Source organism: Zea mays, chromosome 3, assembly GCF_902167145.1.
Source record: "Zea mays cultivar B73 chromosome 3, Zm-B73-REFERENCE-NAM-5.0, whole genome shotgun sequence".
NCBI lineage: Eukaryota > Viridiplantae > Streptophyta > Magnoliopsida > Poales > Poaceae > Zea > Zea mays.
Window position 1 is genome coordinate 45955995 of NC_050098.1, and position 12171 is coordinate 45968165.

The following is a 12171-nucleotide window of genomic DNA, read 5'->3' on the forward strand; positions in this document are numbered from 1 at the left end:
ATCCTGTCAGTGGCCTTGTCGGACTAGATATGAGGGATTGACGGGTTATTCCCATTTAAGTGTGGTCTAGCCTCTAAGGCGGGACTTAGGCACTTAAGTCGGAATAATTCGGACAGTTCCGCCACAACGACGGCTTTAGCGGGAAGGGGCACGACTTCTTCATCCACGACCTCTGCCTCTTCCGCCTTTATAGGATGGAAAGCAGGATCAGCAGATGCCTGCGCCTCGGACAAGAACGCTGCCGGCCCCTGCGAGGGAAGGGCTGCGCCGCCGGAAGGGCCCGCGGAGGCTGGCGAAGAACTGAGCCCGGCCTCGGGGCTGAAGTCGGCGCAGACCTCCATCCTCTCATCGTCGTCGTCATCATCATGATCATCCTGAGTGCTGGGAGAGGACTCGAGCGGGAGCCCCTCCTTCGCCTGCGCTTCTCCAACGCGTCGCGGCCTACCATCTTCTTGCGGGCCCGCCTCTTCGCCATGTCTTTCTTCTGCTTCTGCTCTTTGGTCGCCATCCGGCACACCTGCCTGGCCACCGCGTCCTCTGGGACCAGGGGTCGAGCGGTATGGAAGCCCTGGAGTACCTGTCAAGAGATAGGAAGGTAAGACTGGGATGAAAACGAGGAAGCTGAAGATAAAAAATGAAAAACCTCCATCAAGAATCACTCGACAAGTTCGGTAACTGAATCCCCATCAAGACTGTCAACAAGGACACTGTGGCAGAACCTCCCAAGGTATTAGGCCCACCTATAGTTGTCCTTGTCCTAAGGACCTTGGACAACCCTGTAGATGCACATAATCACTCGACAAGTTCGGTAACTCAATCCCCATCATTTCGCCCAAGAGAGCTTCACCCGTCACGCAGATATTACGTCACATCGGAGGAAAGAATAAGTGGAAGCAAATTACAATAATTTAATTTACATTCATCAAATATAGAGAGAGAGTATTATTATTACAATACCAGGGTATTACGAGTGCATAGAGTATTATTACAGACCAGGGAGGCAAAACACCCTCCCGCACGACGGGGGTAAGGACACAGTGAATTTATAAGACTGGTGACCCACGGCGGCGGTCTTGGTGATAACCTTCACTAGACCCCGTTGGCAACCAACGGCGACGTCGGGCGCGGTCCTTTTCTAGGAGTTAGACACGTCTTGCCACGACAGTAACACAGTCAAATCAACGATGTCGTGCATGAACAGAGGGAAGCGGCGCTGGCAACCAGGTACGGCTACAAGGGCCAGTGGCCGCGTGGCAGCCGGGATATTTGCGCTCCACCGTGGCGATCTTACCCAGTCCGCGAATATCGTTGCGAAGAGATGCCCGCCGAGCACCTAACCGGAATGCAGTGCGAATCACAGCGTCGATCGGTGCCGGCGGCGAGGTGCTCCGCACCTGAGGTTTTTTAGTTACTGTAGTATCACAATTGTTCTTCAGAGTACTTGACAGAGCACAATTGGGGGTAATTTACTCCAAAATTTGTCTGGCAACTTGATCATCCATCTACATCAAAGTTGTTGGTCTATAATCCATCTTTAATTTTGTTATAGTAACCATGTCCAATTAACCACTGGATCCTTCTTGAATTCAATCTCAAAGTTCCTCTGGTTTCATGGTGATCATAATTCAGTCCAAAGGCGGACTGACAACCCAACTTTGAGTCCATTTTACTCCAAATTTTGTATGTCACCAAGGCTTAGTCACTTAAGCAAAGTTATTCCCCTATAATAGCCCTACAAATTTGATGTGTTGACCTAGGGCCAAATCCTTATGAATTTAGAGATATAGAGCTCCAAAGTTGACCCCATTCCAGTGATTTTCAGACTTAGTCACTTAGTGCTCATGTGACCCTTTTGCAAATAAGTTCAAATCTCATCATTCAACTTGAAAATTCTTCAATATGAAAATTACTTGGTTTGTGATGTTCTATCACTTTGATGTTTGCACTTGAGTCCAAAAGTGCATAAAATTTGCATTTACCCCCCTTAGGGTTCCAATTAGGGTTTTCTAGGGTTTCTTTTAGGGTTTTGAGTACTTTAGGGTTTTTGTGCCACTAAAGTTCATCAAATGTGATATCTTGTGAACATTCCTAATGGATTTTGACATTTTTACTTATTTTGGCTTCACTTTAATCCATAGGCCCTTATTCCAGGGTCAAGTACCCTACCCTAAGGTTAAGCACTCTTCAAGTCATATCATCACAACATGTTTGAAAATTTTACCTAGTGAATGCATTCTAGGTATAACAAACAATCACGAAATGTTAATGCACATGATGTTATGCTCAAGTTTTAGTGCCAGTAACACCAGGGGTGTTACATCCTTCCCCCCATAAAAGAATCTCGTCCCGAGATTTAAGGTCCTAGGGTAAGTAATGGAAAAGGAAACACGTCACATCTTTATTTCCTTATTTGTCGTACAGAGCAGGGGGTGGTATGGGGTTTATCCTACTTTTATCACCGAATGTATATAGCTTACAGGTTACATGAAGCTAAAGACCTAGGAAAATTCTTTTCCAAGAAGTCTTGAGTCTCCCAGGTAGCTTCATCTTCGGTGTGCTGGTTCCATTGTATCTTATAAAATTTAAGAGTCCTTTTTCGAGTGATCATGTCCTTCTAATCCAAAATTCGAATGGGATGTTCTGAATAAGTTAAGTCTAGTGCTAAGGCAACATCCACCACATCGATGGTTCGATCAGGAACCCAAAGGCACTTCTTCAATTAAGATACATGGAACATATTATGCACTGCAGACAATGTTTCTGGCAGTTGAAGTCGGTATGCCACTGGTCCGCATCGTTCAAGAATAAGAAACGAGCCAATATACCGGGGTGCCAGTTTCCCTTTTACCCCGAAACAGTTCACACCCTTCATTGGTGATACTTTCAGGTATACATGATCATTAACTTGAAAGACCAAAGGTTGGCGTCGCTTATTCGCATAATTCTTTTGTCGAGCTTGTGCCTCTTTCAAGTTGTGTATGATCCGTTGGACTTTTTCTTCCGTCTCTTTAACCATGTCGGGCCTAAAAAACCACCTTTCTCTAGGTTCTGACCAGTTTAAGGGTGTCCGGCATCGTTGCCCATACAGTGCTTCAAATGGTGCCATCTTAATGCTTTCTTGATAGCTATTGTTATACGAAAATTCTACCAATGGCAGACATTCATCCCATTTTTGCAGAAATTCCAGGACACATGCCCGCAACATGTCTTCAAGTATCTGATTAACTCTTTTAGTTTGTCCACTTGTTTGAAGATGATATGCCGAACTATGGAGCAACTTAGTACCCAGAGACTTATGGAGCTCTTTCCAAAATTTGGATACAAATTGTGGTCCTCGGTCCGACACTGTTGTTCTTGGAACCCCATGCAGACTGAGAATACGAGCTATGTATAACTGGGCATAGACAGCAACTGGATGATCTGTCTTAACGAGCAGAAAATGTGCTATCTTGGTAAGCCGGTCAACTATAACCCAGATAGAATCAAATCCTTTAGTTGTCCTAGGTAATCTCACGATGAAGTCCATGCTGATATCTTCCCATTTCCAAGTTGGGATGGGAAAAGATTGCAGTGGACCAGCAGTCTTCATATGTATGGCCTTGACTCGCCTGCAGGTGTCACATCTTGCCACATAGCGTGCGATTTCAATCTTCATCTTGGTCCACCAATAGTGTTGCTTTAAGTCTTGATACATCTTAGTACTTCCGGGATGGATGGAATATCGACTAAGATGAACTTCATCCAAAATTTGTTGGCGAACATCAGCATCTTTAGGCACAACTATGCGATCATTGAACCATATTATTCCTTGGTCATCTTTTCTGAAGCAATTTGCTTTGCCGACTTATATTTTCTCATGAATATGTTTCATACCCTTGTTGATTCTTTGGGCATCAATAATTCTCTGTAAAAGAATTGACTCAAGCTTTAATTGTGTCAAAGTTTCGTGTTGTATCATATCCAGGTTTAACTTTTCCATTTCTTGACATAGTGTGGTGTCAGGGGTCATTACTGTAAGACAATGACAGGAAGTTTTGCGACTCAGTGCATCTTCCACCACATTGGCTTTTCCTGGGTGATAGTGGATTTCCAAGTCATAATCTTTAATTAGCTCAAGCCATCTTCTCTGCCTCATGTTTAGTTCTGACTGGGTAAAAATATATTTCAGACTTTTATGATCTGTATATAAATGACAAGTATTTCCCAGCAGATAATGACACCATATCTTGAGGGCATGAACAACAACAGCTAATTCCAAATCATGAGTCGGATAGTGCTCCTCATGCCGGCTTAGTTGTCTTGAAGCATAAGCTATGACTCAGCCCTCCTGCATTAGGACACATCCGAGTCCACTACCTGATGTGTCACAATACACATCAAAAGGTTTTTCAATGTCCGGTTGAGACAATACTGGAGCAGTAGTCAATAACACCTTCAGTTGCTTGAAGGCTTCATTGCATTTTGAGGACCAATCAAACTTTGTATCATTCTTCAATAAACCCATAATAGGTTTAACAATCTTGGAGAAATCCGGAATGAACCTGCGATAATATCCAGCCAGTCCAAGGAAGCTTCGAGCTTGATGTACTGTAGTTGGCGGTTTCCATTCCAAAATATCCTTGACTTTACTGGGATCGACCGCAATCCCTTGTGCAGATAATACATGTCCAAGAAACTGGATTTCCTCCAACCAAAATGCGCATTTGCTGAACTTAGCATATAACTGGTGCTCCCTTAAGTGTGTTAGCACGATCCGTAAATGCTTAGCATGCTCCTCTTCATTTTTGGAATAGATAATGATGTCATCAATGAAGACCACCACAAATTTATCTAACTCGGGCATAAACGCCGAGTTCATTAAGTATGTAAAGTGTGCTAGAGAATTTGTTAATCCGAAAGACATAACCAAATATTCAAATAATCCATACCGCGTGGTGAATGCGGTCTTGGGTATATCTTCGGGTCGAACACGGATCTGATGATAACCTGACCTGAGGTCGATCTTGGAGAATACCCGAGCTCCAGTAAGTTGATCGAATAAGATATCGATCTGGGGAAGAGGGTACTTGTTTTTTATGGTGACCTCATTAAGGGGTCTGTAGTCTACGCACATTCGAAGTGTCTGATCCTTCTTCTTGATGAAAATTGCTGGACATCCCCATGGTGATGAGCTGGGCCTAATGAACCCCTTCTCAAGCAAATCTTGTAACTTAGTCTTGAGTTCTGCCAATTCATTAGGTGGCATTCGGTACGACCTTCTAGAAATAGGTGTCGTACCGGGCTTTAGTTCAATCACAAATTCCACATCCCTTTCTGGAGGCAACCCAGGCAAATCTTTAGGAAAGACATCCAGGAATTCACATACCACCAGAATATCCTGAATTTCTTGTACGATAGCTTCATAGACTCGTCCAGATGATTTGGCTGGGACAGCTACAGGGATGGACAATTGAATCTCTTCATGACCATAGCTTAATTTGATGGTCCTTAAGTCTATATTGATGATGGCCTTATGCTGGGCCAACCAATTCATGCCTAGGATTACATCTATGTCTTGTCCCTTTAAAACAATCATATTGGTAGGAAATTCCCGTCCGGCCAATGTTACTGGTATATGGAAGGCTACTTCCTTAGTAAATATATGTCCCCCAGGTGAGTGGATAATAAATCCTTCCCTCGATTCAGTGCAAGGAATGAATGCTTTTCCACAAAATTCTTGCTTATGAAGGTATGTGATGCACTAGAATCGAAGAGAATAACTGCTGGGTAATTGGAAACAAGGAACGTACCCATAATTACCGGCTTGCCCTCCAGTGTTGTAGCCACTTGGGTATAATAAATTTGTCCAGTTTTCTTGATATTCTTGCCCGTTGAAGTATTGGCCGTGTTCCCCTTTCCTTGGTTGGAGTTCCCAGAGTTCTGTTGGAAATTGGTTTTATTTTGCTTCGGGTATGGGCAGTCCTTGATAAAGTGTCCAGACTTTCCACAATTGAAGCAACCAGTGGAATAACTGGGTAGAGCGGAGAAACGAGTACCAGGGGCACTCGGCTGATTGGTAGGAGCGAGGGCAATAGTGGGACGAATAAAGACAGGCTGCTTAAATGGACATGAAGGTGGGCGAGGCGAAGAACGATTTTGATTAAAAGGTCGGATCACCAACCTGGTTCTCTTCTCAGACCCTTGATTTGACCTTTCACCTCCAAACCCCTTTGATTTTCCATGTCCTACATTTTTGGCTTCCACTGCCAGTGCTGTACTGAAAGCCCTACTGTAGGTAAGGTCCAAGCAGGTTGCCATTTTCCGCTGATGCCTGTCATTGAGTCCCCTCATAAAAAATTCTTTTTCTTCAGATCTGTATTTACCTTGTCAATGGCATACTGGGAGAGATGGTTGAATTTGTTGAGATACTGCATTACAATATCTCCCCGTTGCTTTAACCGGATAAACTCTTCTTGTTTAATATGGAGCACTACTTCTGGAACATAATGCTCTCGGAACGCTAGCTTGAATTCCTCCTAGGTGATCTGATGTCCAGCCGATTATATTGCTGCAAAATTTGCCCACTAAGTACTAGCAGGCCCTCTCAGCTGTTGTGCAGCAAACAGCGGCTTTTGCGTCTCTGTGCAATGAATCAGCCCAAACTTCGGTTTCATCATTCTTACTCACTCATCGGCTTCTAGAGGTTCTTCTGCTTTGATGAAGAGCGGGGGTCGAGTCTTAGAGAATTCCAGATATGTAGTTTCACATGGTCCTTGAGGAGGAGGAGCTCTCCCACCGTGCTGTTGGAATTGATTGCCCGCCATTTCGCGCAAGAAGCGCGTATTATCAGCGGTGGCATTGACCAGGGCCGCGATAGCCTCAGCCAAAGTCGATGGTACTGGTGGCGGGTTGGGAGTATCCTCCCTACCACGGGAAGTCCTTGCACCATCATGTGCACGAGTCCGTGATGGCATTTGAGGCAAAGAAACATTTGGAAAAATATAACATGCTAGCATGCACCATCATATTACATTACCAAAATGTAATAATTATACAGACTCCAGTGTACAACTTGACTTTATTACTTATTTTACATCAGTATAATATCTAAACTATACTATTCTAGTCATCTTCATCCTTTATTGCTTCATTTCCTGCTGCAGGAGACCGTTCGTCAGCAAGGTTCATGGAAGGAGGGGGCCTAAAAAGGTCCAACTCCTCGTCAGGTCCTTCATTTGATGTTCCCGATGGTCTGGCTCCCATTGCAGTAATGTCGGAAGGCACGTCTGGGTGCAGTCGAGCATACAATACATGTACTTCTTCATGTAAAGTATTACAGTACACTTGTAGGCTTTCGAGGGCCGCACTAAACTCTTCCACACGAGCTAGAGCTTTTGCTTCGCGGTCCCAAGCGATCGAACGCGGGTTAACAGCCCAATCAATGGCCGAATCCCGTTTTGAAATCTCGTACTGTAAGCGGTGGATGTCGGTTGACAATTCTGCTATGCGGTGACTGTCCTGCTCCCGTGCCCTATTCCTGTGACGTAGCTCTGACCGAAGTTGTTCCACCCTGGCTTCCAGGTCTCCAATCGGGACATTACTTCCACTACTACTTCCTTCGTGTCTGGGGGCTAGTTGATGTCGAGGCACACCCAAAGGTCCAGTAGATTTGCGCATTGTTTTCTTAGTGCGCGCCATATCTCCATAAGAGGGGAAGATTTATTAGTATATTTTTAAACATGATGCATGCATAACCTGATAATTATGGAACCAACTTTCGTTGATCCCCAACTTTCTATATATTGCACTCTGTTACCCAACTATACAAGATAAGGGACTACCAGAAAGTGGTAAGGTAGGAATGAAAGAATATTTCTAGGTGAGTATTTAAAAATTCTTTTGAAGTACTACGTAACATCTGAAGAGATGGGCTTCGCTCCGATACCAGCTGTGGCAGAACCTCCTAAGGTATTAGGCCCACCTACAGTTGTCCTTGTCCTAAGGACCTTGGACAACCCTGTAGATGCACATAATCACTCGACAAGTTCGGTAACTGAATCTTCATCATTTCGCCCAAGAGCGCTTCACCCGTCACGTAGATATTACGTCACATCAGAGGAAAGAATAAGCGGAAGCAAATTACAATAATTTAATTTACATTCATCAAATATATAGAGAGAGTATTATTATTACAATACCAGGGTATTACGAGTGCATAGAGTATTATTACAGACCAGGGAGGCAAAACACCCTCCCGCACACAAGTTTATTGTTTTCAAAGTGGGAGGCCAACATCCTCCTGCGATCAACTTCACTGCTGGGGCTCTTCCTTGGGTACCACCTTTGAACAGAAACAGCAAAAGTCTGTTTTTCCTCACCTACAACAACATGGGTTCGAAAACCCTGAGTATAGAGTGTACTTTCACAAGTCTTACCCGATAAAAGAAAAGACTCTCAAGGATATGCTAGCTTGAGGGAGTCAAGGTAAGGCTATTCAAGAATCAAAGACTATGTTTGCAGAAATGCTTACTAATAGTGGATCCTTAAAAATCCAATTTTACTTGTCAGGTTAGGTAAAGTTACCTGCATCTCGAGTCCTTTCTACCCTAATTCAAGCACTTGGCCTATGCTAGCCGTCTTTTATCACCCTTTAAGTTCACTGGAATGCAACGTGTAAGTCAGTGACCAAGTCTTCATGTCCGAGAAGTAACGGCGATCCGAATCGATTAATACTCAGCTGAGGATCTCCAATCACACGACATATGTAGCACTTAACCCTTGCATATGTCAACTCGCCACCAGGGTTCTCAAGACCAGACCGGGTTCACGCCAACCGAGAGCACAGATACACCCCCGTCAAGCCTCTTGCCACGGAGGGTACACGCTTATCTCGCCATCTCTCCACTCCCATTGCATGTTGGCCTTTCTGGTATTGGTCTACCCGAGGCAAAGCTTACCCATGACGAGGCATGTCACCAGTTAAAGGGTCCTCGGTCAGCAGGCCTACATCGGTACGGTCCTTAATCGACTCAGACAGAGACACTACACCGAGACTCTCTTCTCGTGCAAGTCACCCGCCCGGTATCGTCTTTATCATTTTCAATCCCAAAATTTGGTACCTGGCAGAGGTACATCTTTTTCGATGTTGAACCCATCACGGTCATGATGGATCCACCATCAAGTTTTATTTTTGAAATATCCCAATCCATCTGAAGCAATTTTGTTTAAAACAAAACATTTTGTTTTCTAAGCAAGACTAAGCATTAGAAAACCTTTTTAAGTAAAATAGGTATCAAGGAATGGTGATCAATTTCAAGTTAGGAAGTGTAGCAATTGTGTAGCACTCAACTCCTATCACTTAATGCATCATTTCAAGTGAAAAAGAATTTAAAACAATAAGGGAGGGGTAAATGCACTGGGGCTTGCCTTGTGTTGTAGGGGAGTCGGGATCTATTCCATATATATCAAAATAAAAACTATTCCCGGCAGGTGGAGTTTCAGTTGGTGGTGCAGTCTCTTCTTCTTCGACACTTACTTCTTCTTCATTTTCTATACATAACCATATATACATGAATGCTCATGTGATGTTATGAATAAGTAGTTATGATAGAACATGGTAAGTTATATCTTGAATATAACTTTCCTTCACGGTATACCTAGATAACTAGGCTTTTCTAAGTTAACACCCTAGTAGGGTTAGGCAGTTCTAGTCTAAGAAACTAGGGTTTTGGGGTTTTGGGATCAAACAATGTCCAAGACATGTTAAATTTCAACCAAAGACTCTAATTATCATATTAAGTTGTCCCAAATAGTTTTAAGATTTTTGGAGCAATCAAGTAATTTCTAAAATTTCAAAAGACTAGGTTTAGGACTTCTTAAATACTAAATAATTCATGGTTGGGGCTAAAAATCTTGGAACTATTTTTATTAAATACTAGAAGAATTTATGAGTCTAGTAAAATTGGTCTCATATTTTTATCATTTTTCTAGAATTTTCTATAAATTCTCTAAGCCTGGAAGAAAAAGAAAAGGGAAAATGATAAACAGTGATGGGCTGAAACCAGCCCACTACCAGGCGAAACGCGCGCGCGCCCGTGCTGGTGATTTTGCGCAAAGGTCCAGGGGAATTTGAATAACCAGTAAAGAACCCACACACTGTTTCTATGTGTCGCTGACAATTGCGCATAAACCCCCATACTTCTATTTCTTCATGGTCCATGGTCCACGACGGAACCACGCCGAGTACCTGGCCGGAGTTGTGATTTCATGGTGATGGTGACCTGGACAGGGGCAACAAGCTTACAGACATCAAGAACAAGTCTATCCGAGCAAAAGCCCTCACTCATATCGAAAGATTTAACCCTAATTGAAGCTTGTTCATGGTCACGGCGGCGCAAAGGCTCCGGTGAGCGCGTTCTAGACAGCTAAAGGTAGTGGCGCTAAAATTTAAGCTAGGGTGAGCTTCACGGGTTCACCAGAGACTGTGTACACACCCTAATTTGAACTGAACAGGGACGGAAGAGTGGGTCAATAAAGAGGGTGTCTATGGCGGCGTTCTACCGGGCGATATGGTGTTCCGGGGTTTATGCTGTGGTAGAGTTCAATTGACTAACATCGTAAGCAACCTAAGGCTAAAGGTATGCCAAAACAAGAGGTAGACGGGTAGGTACTGACCCGAGGTGGGCTGACCACAAATGGATCCTTCACGGCGGTGGAGGTGACCAAATTCAAAGAAATCCGATGATCTCGGTCGATGGTGGATGAAACGAAATGGCTAGTGAACTGTTAGCTCCGCAACCAAGAGGCGAAGATCCGTGCACGGTCAATTTGGACGACGGGGGTAAGGGCATAGTGAATTTATAAGACTGGTGACCCACGACGGCGGTCTTGGTGATAACCTTTACCAGACCCCGTTGGCAACCAACGGCGACGTCGGGCGCGGTCCTTTTCTAGGAGTTAGACACGTCTTGCCACAACAGTAACACGGTCAAATCAACGATGCCGTGGATGAATGGAGGGAAGCGACGCTGGCGACCAGGTACGACTACAAGGGCCAGTGGCCGCGTGGCGGCCGGGATATTTGCGCTCCACCACAGCGATCTTACCCAGTTCGTGAATATCGCTGCGAAGAGATGCCTGTCGAGCACCTAACCGGAACGCAGCGCGAATCACAGTGTCGATCGGTGCCGGCGGCGAGGTGCTCCGCACCTGAGATTTTTCGGTTACTTTAGTATCGCAATTGTTCTTCAGAGTACCTGATAGAGCACAATTGGGGGTAATTTACTCCAAAATTTGTGTGGCAACTTGATCATCCATCTGCATCAAAGTTGTTGGTCTATAATCCATCTTTAATTTTGTTATAGTAACCATGTCCAATTAATCACTGGATCCTACTTGAATTCAATCTCAAAGTTCATCTGGCTTCACTGGTGATCATAATTCAGTCCAAAGGCGGACTGACAGCCCAACTTTGAGTCCATTTTACTCCAAATTTTGTATGACACCAAGGCTTAGTCACTTAAGCAAAGTTATTCCGCTATCATAGCCCTACAAATTTGATGTGTTGACCTAGGGCCAAATCCTTATGAATTTAGAGATATAGAGCTCCAAAGTTGACCCCATTCCACTAATTTTCAAACTTAGTTACTTAGTGCTCATGTGACCCTTTTGCAAATAAGTTCAAATCTCATCATTCAACTTGAAAATTCTTCAATATGAAAATTACTTGGTTTGTGATGTTCTATCACTTTGATGTTTGCACTTTAGTCCAAAAGTGCATAAAATTTGCATTTACCCCCCTAGGGTTCCAATTAGGGTTTTCTAGGGTTTCTTTTAGAGTTTTGAGTACTTTAGGGTTTTTGTGCCACTAAAGTTCATCAAATGTGATATCATGTGAACATTCCTAATGGATTTTGAGATTTTTACTTATTTTGGCTTCACTTTAATCCATAAGCCCTTATTCCAGGGTCAAGTACCCTACCCTAAGGTTAAGCACTCTTCAAGTCATATCATCACAACTTGTTCGAAAATTTTACCTAGTGAATGCATTCTAGGTATAACAAACAATCATGAAATGTTAATGCACATGATGTTATGCTCAAGTTTTAGTGCCAGTAACACAAGGGGTGTTACAGACACGTAGCCCTGCTCGGGGCGCATCGGCAGTGCAGCGGAATAGTCTGTCTTCCCCAC